The sequence below is a fragment of the Carassius carassius genome, chromosome 17 (assembly GCF_963082965.1).
Source record: "Carassius carassius chromosome 17, fCarCar2.1, whole genome shotgun sequence".
Taxonomy (NCBI): domain Eukaryota; kingdom Metazoa; phylum Chordata; class Actinopteri; order Cypriniformes; family Cyprinidae; genus Carassius; species Carassius carassius.
Window position 1 is genome coordinate 11,949,144 of NC_081771.1, and position 17,326 is coordinate 11,966,469.

General features: G+C 39.6%; 1 protein-coding gene across 1 annotated transcript in view; it reads left to right on the forward strand.

Annotated features, from left to right (window-relative positions):
- The first annotated feature begins 5,073 nt into the window (after window positions 1-5,073).
- brinp3a.2 (bone morphogenetic protein/retinoic acid inducible neural-specific 3a, tandem duplicate 2) overlaps window positions 5,074-17,326 on the forward strand; it is a 52,078-nt gene continuing 39,825 nt past the window's right edge. The window contains exon 1 of the mRNA XM_059570912.1: window positions 5,074-5,673. The gene's annotated coding sequence lies outside the window, so the exon portion shown is untranslated. The remainder of the gene's footprint in view (window positions 5,674-17,326) is intronic.

Below are 17,326 nucleotides of genomic sequence, written 5' to 3' on the forward strand. Positions count from 1 at the left end.
TAAATGTATTTAATCTTTTCAGCATGCTGCATTTCCTGATCTATTATTGCTGCTGCAAATACATACTTGACTAGTCCTGGCAGGTTTGCCTGTCAATGGCACATCTCAACGTTCCTTAGAGACATGCATACTTTTGAATTTGAAGATGCAGCCAAGCTATTTTCTAAGAATTTCACTTAAATTTCAGCAGCTGACAATGCTGACCAGGTCTTCACACAGGTAGGGCATTGTTAAGAAAGTTCAAGCAGTGATAAGGTTAATAAATAGCTCAACAGCACTGAAATGCCATGTCAATTTGCAATGTCTGCCACATCTTCAACTTGGAAGGTGAGCTGCCTTCATATTGCTTGAAAGTACAGGCAATGTCTGAAACTGGCTGTAAATTGAATTTTAATGGCACCATATAATATGCTGAGCCATGCACCTTTTTGCCAGCTCTCTTCTCAACATTGTCACAAAGCAGTCATTCTTATGACCCTGAATTATAACCGTCATCGCAGTCTTCAAAGATTTATCCAAACAACCTCTGAAGCACACAGCAGTCGATTTCCATTTGCAATATGTGGATTAAGTTTTAATTTAGCAAATAATTTTGTGTTTATTGTTTCCTGAGTAAAACCAATGCATTTTCGGGAGCCATTAGTTGGGGTGTGTTTTGACTGTATAAATCTAGAATAACATTTGTTTGTTCAGTTGTCAGGCTACCACTCAGACTATTGATTGTGTGTGTGTTTGAGAGAAGGCAGTGAACTGTGTGATGTTTTTTTTTCTCTCTCTCTCTAACTCAAAGACTATTCGCCTCCAGATTAGGAGTGCTGTACCCTGCCAGGTTTCAAAATTGAACAGAAAAATCCTTCTAACCAAGGTATTGTGCATCACTAGCCTATCAGATCATATTCTCAGCCTGTATATGCATCACACTTTTTTGTGCCCCTGAAGTATTTCCATGCTAGCCTTTTTTTCTTTTTCTTCACCTTTACCATTATATCTCCTGCATGTATTTTAGCAACTACATATAGGACAATTACAATCCTGTAATGTTAAACAAAGTTGGGGGAAGTCGTGGCCTAATGGTTAGAGATTCGGACTCGTAATCCAAAGGTTTGGGCCGGCAGGGATTGTAGGTGGGGGGAGTGAATGCACAGCGCTCTCTTCACTCTCAATACCATGACTGAGGTGCCCTTGAGCAAGGCACCGAACCCCCAACTGCAACCCAGTCACCACAGCATAAATGGAACACAATCATGAGGTACAGAAAAAGACAGTTTACCTTTTTCAAATACATTGAAATTAGTTGTGCTTTGCTGAAATCTTTCTCAGTTTATTTATTTTTTTTCTTCACATCTTAGTAAATTATTGAACAAACATCCATGGGGACATTTTACAGTAATAGGCAGGGGTCTAAAAGCACTAAGTCACTGTACAAGGAGATGAGTTTTATGAAGTTAAAGAATGAAAGAAAAAATCCTTTACAACTAATGTGTCTGCAGATTTTTCTCAGCAAGGGCAACTCAATGCCAAAATCAATAGGAGCATCTCCTTTAAGGTAATAATAAAAACAGTGTGGGTACATAAAAGTAGGGAGACGTATAATGCTAAAAAAATAAGTAATGAATACCAAAACCTTCTGAAATGATAGGAACCGATAAGATTGTGCTGTAATTCACCCTATGATATCATAATGACCAGAATGTGCTTTTCATTTCAATACACTACTCAGCAGAGCAGATGAGTCTATCATAAAAAAAATACCATGTGTTAATCAGTGGGAGTTATTGTGTGTTTCTCATCAGCTCAGAGGGTATGGAATAATTCCGCCTGTTTAAATGTAAAGTAGATAACAGCTCTGGATGGTGGTTTTCTGAAAAGCGATAAACCAGGATGAACAGACCTGGGGTGAAACAGCACTTAGTCCAACAGAGCTAAATTCATTTTGCTAGCTCACGAAATGGAGTTATCTGAATCAACTGTCCTCTATATTCACTACAGGATATTGAGGAAGGCCAAGGTCAAATTACATCAAAATCTGAGAGCATTAGACTCCAATGCCAGAGAAAGTTTTCCAACTCAGTCAGAGATAATCTCAATCTTCAACTGCGCTCAGCAGGGACTAAAAAGCTTAAGAACTGATAGGATCCTTAGACCACGTGAAAATGGTGCTGTAGGCAAGAAAACTGATGATTTGATCTACAATAGAAATCCAACGGGTTCAATCAGAGCTTTGAATAATTTGCTTTTATGATGCAATGCCACGGCTGTCTGTATTGTTTAGGGTTTATAAACACTGTAAATTAAACATCTACTGAACATCTGCTGTTTATCTAAGGAAGTTACTCCCACCTTATTGTGAGCTTGATTTAGTCATATTAAATAATAATTTTGACTTGAATAAAATCAGTTCATTCTGTTCACCACAAAATGTTTTTTTTTTTAGGTTAACTGACAAAACATTTTACACTGCATAAAATGACATGACTTATGCAATACTACCTTACCATGCTCTTAAAGGAATAATTTATCCAAAAATGAAAATTTGCTGAATACTCACCCGCAGGCCATGCAGGATTTAGAAGACAAAAAACATTACAATAATCTATAAGTAAACCACATGACTGTGGTCCATCAATTAACATCTTATGAAACAAAAAGCTATCTAAAGAAGTCCATCATTAATGTATGTTTAAACTTCAAATGAAATTGTTTCTGGCAAAAATATGAGTCCTTTATCCATAATATTGCTTTCGCCAGTGAAAAATGTGCCTCGTCTGAATCAGAACAGAAACAGCACAGATCAAGCAAGTGAAAACAGTTAAAAACAGTTCTAAACAAATATGTTGGTGGATTGTGATGTGAGAGGACAACAAGTTAGGGACTTTTTCCATTTTTAAAATGCCTTAATGATAGATATGTTACTCATAAACACAAAGCTTTAAACTTCACGAGACATTAACTGATGGATTACTTGTGATGTTTTTAGTAGCTGTTTGGACTCTTATTCTGATGGCACCCATTCACAGCAGAGAATCCAGTGATGCAATTCAAATTTGATGAAAAAACAACATAATTTACACATGGGTGGGCAAAGGTGAGTCAATTTTAAGTCAATTTTCATGGGCAAGATAGTTCATCCAAAAATAAAAATTATCATCATTTATTCACCCTCATGTTATTCCAAACATGTGTGCATTTCTTTCTTCAGAAAAAAAAAACACACACAAAAGTTGATTTTTAATACACCAACATACCCAACCAAGTTTTAAAATGCCAACAAACATAAGTGCATGTCCACTAGTTTGACTGAGACTCAGCCAAGAAGAAATATTTCAGCCACTTTTGACACGACTTTCATTAATTTGCACATTAGTTGGTACTATAGTTCAAACATTCTTGAGAAGCTATTTGCACTTGATTATGTTTGAAAATGTAAGAACACCCCTAAGAGTTTGGCCTTCGAATGATGGTTTGGCAGACATACTACAGGCCATCTGTTACATGCCTTCCCAAGAGCTAATCCTTGAAGTCTGAACATATCTTTATGTACTGTAGATGCATAATCAATGATTGGGACAGCAGCAATATTACTTCTGATTAATTATATAGGCTAATTACCTATTATCAAATGCACCTATACACAATAAAATTAATGATTATGGCAAAAGTTACAGTGTACAGTCAGATGGCTCTGTTGCAGTTCAGCACTATGGACAGTTCCAGTGTAGCATTGCGTTCAGAGAATGTCCATTCTGGACATTGCCCATGTATCTAATCCATCACATCAGTTCCCCGATAACACACACAGGACTGATGCGTGTTCCAGCAGATTGCCAGAAGACAAACAATTCCACTTTGCCAACCTCTGTAATGGATTTGTGCTGAATTTGTCCATGGTCGGAGAGCCATTTTGATTGTAGTCAGAATTGGGTTTAACCAATACTTTAACACCAATGAAAAATAAGTTATTCCTGGTCTGAAATCCTATCGGCTACACATCAAAGCATGGCTATAGTGAACTCCTGCTGCTTAAATGTCTCTTGTCTTTTTCTGATTTATACTGATAGTAAAATCTGGACATTGATGCAACGGACTGAAATCAGAGGTATGATTTTTATTAGCTGCCATTGCTGTCTGAATCACTCATACTGCATAGATGTACAGAGGCTTAGTGCCAGGGATTGAGACTTCAGCACCCACACATGCTGCTTGCATTTCGAGAATAACCTCAAATGAATCAGGTGATAAATTTAAATGCAACACTGTAAAAATGTTGAAAAAATAATGCAATGTAAATGTTACCGCAAAAAAACAGTTAACTGGTTGAATGCTACCTTACCATATATGGTAAATAATGATATTATGTTATAAAGACAATATATTTGATTTAATATAGATTAACCTAAAATATATGATGTAATTCCAGAAATCCCAATGCAACACATCAGAGATATTATTTAAACTTTTTATTGTTTTGTATAAATACATCGACTACAGTATGTACACTAGAATGTTTCATAATGCTGTGTTATAAAAGTACATTTTACAATAACAAACACATTTAATAGCTTATTTTAATGTTATATGATTTAGTGGCTAATAGCAATGAAATAGACAGTTACCAAAATATCATCCCATAATGCTTGTGACATTGTCACTTTATTTTTTTATGGCAGTGGCAACCACAGGTGGCCGTTTTTAACTGTTAAATTAAAAACAAAATTTTACAGTACACTCAAGTTTCTGTTTGCAGAACAACTCTTATAATAATAATTCCATACTATTATTAATTCGGAAAAGGTGAAACGGTAGAAACACACCAACACTGCTTGCACAAATAGATAAAATTGGGTTCTGACCTGCTGAAAATTAGAACTAGCGTACAGTATTCTAAAAGTATTCGGGGAAAAGGAGGAAATAATTTTATTTAAGCCCTTTACACGGATCTCTAGATTTGGTAACATAGCCTGCTTATCATTCTTCCCTCGTATCGGGTTTTATGCATATCCTCCGAAAAGCCATTACAGAGGGCTACTTGTGTTTTAAACATGTGACTTGGGTGAGAGAGGGCGCGTGCCCGCGTCTGCCAGCGTCTATCCATTGAAATTAGGCTCTGTCTCTCTCACACACATACACACGGACAGCGATGCAGAGTAGGAGGGTCAAGCAGAGTTGTGTGATGAGACTGACTTTATAGAGGAATATCTACAGGCACTTTCAATAGAGACCGAAAAGCCTCGGTGTCGCAGTCCGTTGGCGGATGTTAAACTGAGCCACGCGCTTTAACTGGTATCTGCGGTCTGTTTCTAACTGTTTGTACTGCTAGTGGATTTATCTATTCGACATTGTTTGGCTAAATGCGGTTATTTCTTCTTCAAGGAGCAATTCAGAGCACTACACGGATAACCTTACCTTCTCATTATAATGGGAGCGCTTTGTTTCCGAAGTTGGACTATAATGAAGTAGCACCAATTTAAATATGTAGGTGCTGCCTGCGCGACCTTTCGTCCATTTTGTCTTTACGCCAAACAGTTTTCTTTAACGTTACTTCCGTAGGTTTTAAGCTTGTGCCCGTTAAATACTCTTGTGAAGAAGAGGAAGAAGAAGAAGAAGAAAAAAAAAACTGATTCAGCTAAGATTGGGACCTTATCGGATGAAGTTTCAACATAGTTCTACGTTTAGGTAAGTTGTATTTTTTCAGTCGTGTTCATTTTGACATGTTTTAAGTTGTTGTCAGTTGACTGTGCACTGCAAACATCGCCGTTGCCTCTTGCTGCAGCGGGACACCTTTGAACAAATGCTACCTGATCCTCACATCGTTCTCATGAATGATGAGCACACAGCAGCCCATCAAGACTACACAGCTTCTTACACGAGTTACAACTGTGATCCCTTAAGACCATTCATGTATTTATGCCATGTGGTGTTTGATACAGAGACTCTCTCTCTCTCTCTCTCTCTCTCTCTCTCTCTCTCTCTCTCTCTCTCTCTCTCTCTCTCTCTCTCTCCCAGATACACACACAAATCAAGTTGCCATACTGCTAAAAACATTATCTAAGCGTGTTTTTCTAAGCATCTTATATATATATATATATATATATATATATATATATATATATATATATATATATATATATATATATATATGCATTTGACCTGTGATGAAGGTTACATGTTATAAGGGTTATGCTAACTTCACAATTAATCTTGTTCACTTGAATGAGTCTTTATGTGATTTTGTAACTACCAGTGATGCATAAAATATCCATGCACCATTTTTTTTTCCAAACAGTTAACAATTGCAGTGTGGGATTCTAATGCCAATGTGTGAAAGCCAGCCAAGCATAATATATGCTACACAGCTGTATGCTTACAGAAAATCTATAAAATGAGGCATCAGAGTTTGCTGCCCAGTGAATCAGCTGCTAATATATTTTGCTATAATTGGTGTCACTATATCAGCTGTACAATCTGTTAGTAAAACAGCTTACAGCTTACTTGGAATTGCTTTAAAACTAAATGACATTAAATTATAGGAAAATATAGTATAGTAAGATTCAGCTCCTTACACAACACCAGTGAGAGAGCAAAATACTAAAGAAATACTGTAAATGTCTTTGGCCAATGGAGAGAGCGCAGAAAAAGCCAATGATTTTAGCAGAATAGTGTTACATGACTCTTCATTATCCACAACAGACGTGCTGTGAATCACATTTCTGATACAGCATGCTTAGCAATCATTCAGTGCCCTGCTCTTAAATTGATAGTTTTCATCCTTTACTCACTGTTATTAATTCTAATGACTTTCTTATGTGGAACATAGAATATGTGTATATATATATATATATATATATATATATATATATATATATATATATATATATATATATATATATAAATATAATAAAAATACAAAATACAGGTTTGGAACGTCATTAGTGTAAGTAAATGATGGCATAACATATTTTTTTTGCTGAACTTAAAGATATTTATGCATACCAAAAATAAGCATATGTATGTAAGATTATAAAATTATTTTGATTATTATTGTTACTTAACTGTCTAATTGCAGTGCCAAAGGGAATTGCATTCTTTTCAGTCTTTTTGTATTTATTTGAGTCAGGTAGTAGACCTGGTAACAACCGTACCTTTGGAAACTAGGTTTCTTATTGTCTTGTATCTGTAACTTACTGCAGAGTTTATTCTCTGTATGTGAGTGCTATTACCTCTGCACAGTGGATGTCTTTGCAAAAGAGTCACTGGAACCACAACACTGATAATCTATATGCTGCATTCACATTTCCTTGTGTAAAGGGTCTAAGTAAGTGTGTGTGTGTGCCTTTGTATCCAAGCTGTCTCTCATCATTGCTATCTGTTGGCACAGTTATTTATTTATTTATTTTTTGCCATTTTCCAAAAACACCATTTAGAGCTTTTGGCGGCCACATAAAAGACAAAAAGACCTTTTAGCGCAAGCACACACAGACAATTACACAAATACATGCAAACATCAACATCCAGTAGTGTTCTAGCTCAATGGCTCATTCATCCTATACTGATGTGCGATATTGTCATGGATGAGAGCTCGAGAGAGCCAGTGAAATACCTTTCCTAGTCTTGTGAATTTGCCTCAGTGGGGCCATTTTTCTTCAAATGGCTGTCTGCAGGTGAAGTGGCTCCCTAACAAGTCCTCAAATTAATGAATGACTCATGCGTGAAGGCCCTTCTGCAGCAATTCCAGCACATCAGAAATTTCACAGCGACGACTGATTGGTTGAACATGCAGCAAGCAGACAGGCCCGAGCAGGAGTGAAGCTTTATGATGGTAAGCCGTAGCCCATTATTTTATGATAATGAGCTGGATCACCGAATCCATCCTGATGCCTAGATTTCTGAAAGACAAACGTGTGAAAAGACAGGCGCAAGAACATTGGCTCCTTGATTAGAGCTTGAAAACAAAGAGACCCTCGGGAGTACACAGTTGAAAAGAAGGTAAAGATGTGACATGACACCTTTCAACTAGGCAAACAAAAACCTTGATATGTGTAAGGAATGACAAGTATGCCTGAAATGCACAATATGAAGATATGCATGAAAGCGATTGTGCTAAAATGTGTCATTGGGGTGTCATTGTGAATTCCTTGACATGCAGAATTTGTTTGATTTTTACAAAACTATGTGCCTTTTAAACCTCAATGTCACATTGTGTCCTAACCAAAAGTGACACAATAAAGAAACAAGAAGACTCCTCCATGGAAATCTATGTTTTTGTTCTAAGCAGAGACAGGACATTTCGTTGATCGGTTTCTATTTCTGCATCATCCATAGTGAGATTTCTTTGGCCCAAAATCCTCAGGGCGATTCAGTTATTCAATGTGGACAGATAATCATGTAGTTTTACAGTTAGGACTTTGGTTTATCATAACTCAGAAGATGGTAATACAACTTCATACTATATCTGAAGCAACATTCAGATCATTTCAATCCTACAGATTCCCATAAATGTTTTAGTTAAGTTATGGCTTTAAGTTTAAATGTAAAGTATTTGGAAGGAATTTGTTAGATATATTTACAAAATGTCAGGGCCAAACCATAATGGCCTTTGTTTGAAGAGGAGACTCTATGTCTGGCTGAATTTAGAAAAGAAGACCATGGGTTGTTTTCTGAGATTAATTGCTGCTTTTCCCATCCCTGTATTGCGCTGAGCCTTTCACTGATATGTGGCCAAATAAAAATGTAAAAGTGAGAACTTTACGATCAAAAAGGCAATAAGTAAAGCAGCAATTAAATCAGCATCTTGTACATTACCACTGGCTCTGTACGCTATTACCGTGACTTTTATTTCTAACCTGTAATCAATTCTTTGTTGGGTTTTATCCGTACCAACAGAAATTTTAATGGAATTCAGCTCACTATTTATTAGTCATGGTTAACTGATTTACTATAAAACTTTACTCTGTGCATACATGTCCTGACCTGAATATCACTTAACTGGATGACTCATCAAATATATAAGCTATAGCCTTTAAATCATGGATCAACCAAACAAATGATTATATCCATGATCAAAAGAATGGCTACCTTGTTGTTCATGCTTCTTCAGAGATCAAAGGCTTTATTAATATAGATTTGTAATACAATTAGTCTTTTTATATAAAAAGAGCAATTATTGCACCCTAGAGACATGAACTGAGCATTTTCAGAACCTCATATTAAAATGTGTGCCATGTCCATGGAGACATTATGCTCTTAGAAACATGTGATATTAAATGTGACTTCCAGAGTGTTGGGGAACAAACAACTAGGGCTGTAGCTATCGAATATTTTAGTAATCGAGTATTCTACCAAAAATCCCATCGATTAACCAAGTAATCGGATAAAATGTGTTTTTGATTAATTAAAGTGCAATATTAATTATGCAAGAGAAAATAAGACTCCCGGGTCTCTTAAAATGAACTACTAAGTTTCCTTTTTTAGAATTTTCTTTATTTTTTTAAATGCATAGAATGTAATGCATACATCAAAAATAAACATTTAATTATTACCCATTGTTTCTCTGTCTGTACTTGTACTGTGAACAATGACAATAAAGTTGACAGATGAATTAAGTGCATTAAAGTGCCATTCAGTTGGGGTTTTAAATAAAGCATTTTCTGAGATGCACATTAAATATAAAACACATAAAACATTAATTTATTTTATCTTTTAATTATTGAAAATAAAGCAAACTTAACTTTTTGGTAAACAAAGGGGATTTACTATTAAAAATAAAACATGGAAGAAATGTGTGATTAAACCATAAAAAAAGAAGGTTTGATTTTTTTTTTAGTAGTAGGCTATGTACATTCTGCTGAACAATAGTAATACATCTCTGGCAAATACTTGTCTTTAAACAGGACTTTTATTTTGATGGGTTGACGTACCTTTACAGTTCTGTGTATGTGATGTGATGCTAGTTTTACTCAAATGGTCAAATGCTCATGAAGTGACTGTCAGAGCAGTTCTGGAGATGTTGTTCATGTGTTCACGTCCTTATTTAGTGAGACAGCAGACGCTGAAATCACCGGAGCGTCACGCGCGCTTCAGTGTGTGTGATAAAGGAAGACGCGCTTCTGCTCCATTCATAACACAAGACACGCAGAACATGCAGGATTCATATTTAAATAGACCGTTTCGGCTTAATATTTACAGATATTAGTCCATATCATGATTTGATGCAAGTGCAATGACCTATTTTTGATTAATTAATTCAAAAATTGGCAAATTCAGTGCCATTCCGCGTTAAAATTTAAATTCCGTTTTTTTGACTGGATGTCGCGATTCCCTCCGCATTTTCTGCATCACGGAAATCATAGGGCCTTAGTTGTTGTTACAGATCACTCGGGAGGCTGAGGAGTAACAGACAGAATGGTTTATTGAACAGACACAAGCAGAGGAGCAGGTAGTGTAGGGTGGAGTGAGGGATGGATGGATCTGTGTAGGCTGGGTGAAGACGTCAGAGGAGGAAGGTGAACCACACACACGCACACTGGGGATCTGGATTTTCGGAGAATCGCTGGAGAGAGGTAAGTAGAAGAAGGGTTAGTCCTTAGAGTTAGCATACAGGTAAGACCTTGTCGCGAACGAGACCGGACATCGATTGAGTGCGTGTGTGTGGTTTTTATGGTGCTGAGGTGATTGGGTGGTGATGAGGATCAGGTGGATGTGCTTAGTATTCCGGTGAGGGCGTGCGTAGTGATTGCGTGGAGGTGGAACCTGGCGTGTTTGTAACAGTACCCCCCTCCCCACGGCCCGCTCCTGAGGGCCGAAGACCCCGACGATGTGGTGGACATCCTCTTCCCCTGGGAGCTGGTCGGTCAGGATGATTGGAGTGGAAGGTGTCGAGTAAGTTAGGATCCAGGATGTCATTGCGTGGGACCCAGGAACGTTCCTCTTGACCGTATCCTTCCCAGTCCACTAGATATTCCAGTTGTCCACCACGCCGCCGGGAGTCCAGGATGTCACTCACTGCATAGGCTGCGCCGTTGTCTAGGAGGAGTGGAGGGGGGGCTTCCGTTTCGCCAGGTTCTGTGGAGGGAGAGACAGAAGGATTGTGAGGTTTAAGGAGAGACACATGGAATGTGGGGTGAATCCGGTATTCAGGGGGTAACTGGGGTTTTACGTGACCGGATTGATCTGCTGGATGATGGTGAATGGGCCAATGAATCTGGGACTTAGCTTGCGGCAGGGCAGACGCAGGCGGATGTCCCGGGTGGACAACCAGACCTTCTGACCGGGTTGGTACGTTGGGGCCTCTGATCGGCGAAGGTCGGCTGTCGTTCTACGTCTGCGTAAAGCCCACTGGAGTTGGTGGTGTGCCGCGTCCCAGACCCTCTCGCTCTCCCGGAACCAGTAGTCGATGGCAGGGACATCCGAGGGTTCACCTGACCAGGGGAAGAGAGGTGGTTGGTAGAACTGGTTCCAGGAGTTCTGGTGGCCGTGACAGAAGGTATGGAGGAAGCCTCCAATCTCCTGAACCTTCCTCTCTGTCTGCCCGTTTGACTGGGGATGGTACCCGGAGGACAGGCTAATGGCCACACCTAGGAGTGAGTGGAAAGCCTTCCATACCAGGGAGATGAACTGGGGGCCTCGGTCCGAGTACCTGAAGACATGATTAAATAACAGTTCAGCCGTTTCCATGGCCGTGGGCAGACCCTTCAAAGGAAAAAGACGACAGGATTTAGAAAATCTATCCACTATGACAAGAATGCAGGTATTGTTATCTGAAGGAGGAAGATCGGTTATGAAGTCCACCCCTAGGTGTGACCACGGGCGATTGGGAACGGGCAGAGGATGGAGCTTGTCTGATGGAAGATGGCGAGGGCTTTTGGATATGGCGCAGCTTGTACATCCATTCACGTACCTCCTGACATCCGAGGCCATGTTGGGCCACCAGACGCGTTTCTTCAGCAACGAGAGGGTTTCATTGACCCCCGGGTGACCAGTGCCAAGTGATGTGTGAGCGGAGTGTATGAGTGGAGTCCGCCGTGTCCTGGGAATATACTGAAGTTTTTCTCCACAAAGAAGAAACTCGAAGCAGCAGGGGAGGTCGATGGACGAATATAACCCTGAGCCAGCGCCTCCTTGATGTATTCCTCCATGGCCTTCTGCTCAGGAATGGATAGGGGGTATATCCTTCCTTTAGGCACTGGTTCACCCGGCAGCAGATCGATTGCACAGTCCCACGGCCGGTGTGAAGGCAGCTTGGAGGCCCGTTTGGGGCAGAAGACGTCACTGAAGGGGGCGTAGCAGTGAGGGATGGTGATGGATTGGTTTTCCACTGGGCTCTCTATTGATGTGGAACAGACTGGAAGAGGTTCAGGGGAAGGTGTGGCTGGAACTGGACAACCTGAGATGCAGCTCTTGAAACAGGCGTCGCCCCACTTCAGGACTTCGCCCGTCTTCCAGGAGATTACAGGGTTGTGCTGCTCTAACCACGGGCGCCCTAGAATCCCACGGCCGGTGTGGAGGCAGCTTGGAGGCCCGTTTGGGGCAGAAGACGTCACTGAAGGGGGCGTACCAGTGAGGGATGGTGATGGATTGGTTTTCCACTGGGCTCTCTATTGATGTGGAACAGACTGGAAGAGGTTCAGGGGAAGATGTGGCTGGAACTGGACAACCTGAGATGCAGCTCTTGAAACAGGCCTCGACCCACTTCAGGACTTCGCCCGTCTTCCAGGAGATTACAGGGTTGTGCTGCTCTAACCACGGGCGCCCTAGAATCACGTTAGCGGTGGATTCCTCCAGAACCAGCAGATGGATTTCCTCGTGATGGAGTGTTCCGGTTTGGAGGGGTATGGGACCCACACTATGACGCACACATCTCCTGCTTAACGGCTTGCCGGTGAGAGTGTGGACTTGGTAGGTTGATGGCGTTGCCGTGATAGTGAGCTTGAGCTGACGGCAGAGGGCGCCGGAGATGAAGTTGCCGGCTGACCCAGAATCGAGGAGGGCGGAAACTGGAAGAGATATGTCAGCGGCAGTAAGTGTCACAACAGTGGTGAGTGGTTTCATTTGGTATCTTGAAGGGAGAATGGCACTCACCATGGGACGAGGAGGACGGACGGGGCATACAGTGATGGCATGCCCCGGGGCTGCACAGTAGAGGCACAGATTCTGGGCCAGCCGTCTTTGTCGTTCAGCCATAGAGAGACGATAGGAGTCTAGTAGCATGGGTTCACTGGCTGGTTCTGGGGAGCTGACGGCCTCTGGTAGGCATGCGTAGTGATTGCGTGGAGGTGGAACCTGGCGTGTTTGTAACAGTTGTGGTATGATAGCTCTATCTTGCAATGGACACACGCCACAACGTTCTCTTTACGTTTGCCTGTGCCCTCAAAACAAAACGCTGCTGACTCCGTGCAGTATGCGATTTCGGACGCAGCGCTTGTGTCTCCTTCCACTTTGTGGGGGATGTAAACGCGTTGTGTCACATTTAAAACTAATTGCGAAAGAACCTGACATGAGATTTAAAATAAATTAAAAGAAGCTTCGAGGCAGAGGAATTTGCCTCGATAATTTTTTTTAATCGAGTTACTTGAGTTACTCGAGGAATCGTTTCAGCCCAACAACATTACATTTATTCTTTTATTTGCATTCTTTGTGTTCTTTATCTCTTTGATTGTTTTTTTCCACAAGACTTTGCATCCTCCATTGTCATTTTGAGTAATGCTCTGACTAATGTGCAAAGACATGCGTATTTATAAGATTGCCATTTATGGATCTGGATGATGCAACAAAGATAACATATGAAATAAACACTTGCTGTAGTATATTATTATTATTTTTTTTTTTTTGCATATGGACACACAAGGTCGTCAGTTGTATCTGCAGTATGCTAAAATGTACCTGAACATTGAATTGATATTAGTTTGTCTGATGCTCAGTGGTTCATCTAGAATCTGACAATTATTTTAGTTTCATGGCTTGTCTGTTCCTAGAGGTCCATTTCTCAAAGTGACAGCAAGATTAGAAGGAATATTTGATTTGCATTTAACACTTAACACAATGGCTGTCATTCCTTTTCCTCCTTTTGGTTCCATGCACTGATATAAGCTAGTATTTCATATTTATTTTATTGCCCATCTGCTGGGATATTCTCTTTGATACATTACACACTGCAAATCTCTTTGTACACATCCTTATGTTCTCAAACGAAACACGGATAAATAATTATGACTTCAAGACACATTATTTCGCTAAGAAACCTTATTACCCTCAGGCACACAATGAAAGACACTGTTGATTGTCATGGGTAAGAGAATAGCATTGCTAATTAAGAGTAAAATCTCATTAGTCAGCGGAGAGAGGAGGATGTAAGGTTCATCGGTTCCTGCTAAGACTTTGAAGGTGGTTTCATGGATGACTTGTAGTCAAGCCTGAAAGAACCAGAATTACAAATAGTGGGATCCTACTGAAGAAATTGTAATCCAACTGTAATCAACTCTCACCTAAGATACACACTTTTCTTTCAAACAGTCAGACAACCCTCCATCCACCCTGCGGACACAAATTTAGAGCAGGAAATATCTCAGAGAACGTATCTTCTTCATTTGCATGCTTCCAGCAGAGACAGCCAAAACTCATTGCAATTTCACAGGTTGTAAATGAAAGAACTGAACAGATGCCCTGAGTCCAAAGTGCACCCTTGAGTCTATCCTCTGAACATGGTTGACTCAAATGCCATTGAGAACTCAAGTTTGAGAGATCCCAGGTCTCATCATCTCAACATTTTAAAAGTACTTTGATAACACTTCACTTTGAGCTTGGTTTTACTTTAGTTATTGCTCTTAGTTGTAATTTAAGGTTACATGCCCAGAGTTGTACAGTAGGTGTAACATTAATGGAATATATTTCTTATTAAAGGAATATTCAGGGTTCAGTAATACAACCCGAATTCCGGAAAAGTTGGGACGTTTTTTAAATTTTAATAAAATGAGAAACTAAAGGAATTTCAAATCACATGAGCCAATATTTTATTCACAATAGAACATGGATAACGTAGCAAATGTTTAAACTGAGAAATTTTACACTTTTATCCACTTAATTAGCTCATTTAAAATTTAATGCCTGCTACAGGTCTCAAAAAAGTTGGCACGGGGGCAACAAATGGCTAAAAAAGCAAGCAGTTTTGAAAAGATTCAGCTGGGAGAACATCTAGTGATTAATTAAGTTAATTGATATCAGGTCTGTAACATGATTAGCTATAAAAGCTTTGTCTTAGAGAAGCAGAGTCTCTCAGAAGTAAAGATGGGCAGAGGCTCTCCAATCTGTGAAAGACTGCGTAAAAAAATTGTGGAAAACTTTAAAAACAATGTTCCTCAACGTCAAATTGCAAAGGCTTTGCAAATCTCATCATCTACAGTGCATAACATCATCAAAAGATTCAGAGAAACTGGAGAAATCTCTGTGCGTAAGGGACAAGGCCGGAGACCTTTATTGGATGCCCGTGGTCTTCGGGCTCTCAGACGACACTGCACCACTCATCGGCATGATTGTGTCAATGACATTACTAAATGGGCCCAGGAATACTTTCAGAAACCACTGTCGGTAAACACAATCCGCCGTGCCATCAGCAGATGCCAACTAAAGCTCTATCATACAAAAAGGAAGCCATATGTGAACATGGTCCAGAAGCGCCGTCGTGTCCTGTGGGCCAAGGCTCATTTAAAATGGACTATTTCAAAGTGGAATAGTGTTTTATGGTCAGACGAGTCCAAATTTGACATTCTTGTTGGAAATCACGGACGCCGTGTCCTCCGGGCTAAAGAGGAGGGAGACCTTCCAGCATGTTATCAGGGTTCAGTTCAAAAGCCAGCATCTCTGATGGTATGGGGGTGCATAAGTGCATACGGTATGGGCAGCTTGCATGTTTTGGAAGGCTCTGTGAATGCTGAAAGGTATATAAAGTTTTTAGAGCAACATATGCTTCCCTCCAAACAACGTCTATTTCAGGGAAGGCCTTGTTTATTTCAGCAGGACAATGCAAAACCACATACTGCAGCTATAACAACAGCATGGCTTCGTCGTAGAAGAGTCCGGGTGCTAACCTGGCATGCCTGCAGTCCAGATCTTTCACCTATAGAGAACATTTGGCGCATCATTAAACGAAAAATACGTCAAAGATGACCACGAACTCTTCAGCAGCTGGAAATCTATATAAGGCAAGAATGGGACCAAATTCCAACAGCAAAACTCCAGCAACTCATAGCCTCAATGCCCAGACGTCTTCAATCTGTTTTGAAAAGAAAAGGAGATGCTACACCATGGTAAACATGCCCCGTCCCAACTATTTTGAGACCTGTAGCAGAAATCAGAATTGAAATGAGCTTATTTTGTGCATAAAATTGTAAACTTTCTCAGTTTAAACATTGGCTATGTTATCTATGTTCTATTGTGAATAAAATATTGGCTCATGTGATTTGAAAGTCTTTTAGTTTTCATTTTATTAAAATTTAAAAAACGTCCCAACTTTTCCGGAATTCGGGTTGTAGCTTCAGAAGCTTAGTTAGTCAACAGCATGTGTGGCGTAATGTTGAAAAAAAAAAAAAAAAGTTAAAAGGTCACTTCCATTGTATGTGAATGCATTTAACACAAGTAAGTAAATACAGATTTCTATTTATTTTATATTCAGTTAAATGCACCTGCAGAATTTCATAAGTACCTCATCGTTATATAGATTTTCCAACAAATCGTGAAAGATGTTTGTTCAGTTAGTTTTTTGAACTCCTGTAGTCATTTCATTTTAAAGAATCCCATTTCAGCGTCCTTGCAGAGAAGTTCATCTCCACCGTAGACAACAAAGGAAAGAATATAGCCTTTTCAATACCTGAAAAGAATAATTTCTCTATTTCTTGCTAAATGGATATTATTTGTATTATCAGTTTGGTTTTAGTCAGTTATTTATTTATAATCTGTCCACAATCACATTATGAGCATAATTTTAAATGATCGAGTCGCAATGCTGCTTAATGACTATAACTCAATGTGCTTGAGAAAAATGGTATACAGTACAGTTTAAAACTGATTGGCTTTTTGTCATTCAGACAGCTATTTGTCTAGTCTGCTTCTCTCTTATTACCAGGCATGGCTGTAGTTTTAAAATGATTCGTCCCTCTAGGTGAATACACAGGACCTTGTCATAGTCACCATTTACATGACAAATTACAATACGAGTGTTTGTATTGCTATTACAGACCCTGCAGTTTATGATACAAATACTCTTGCAATATCTAGTTTAAATGAAAAATTGCATGTCATGTAGCAAGACTAAGATGATCGTGCAAAACTGTATACATAA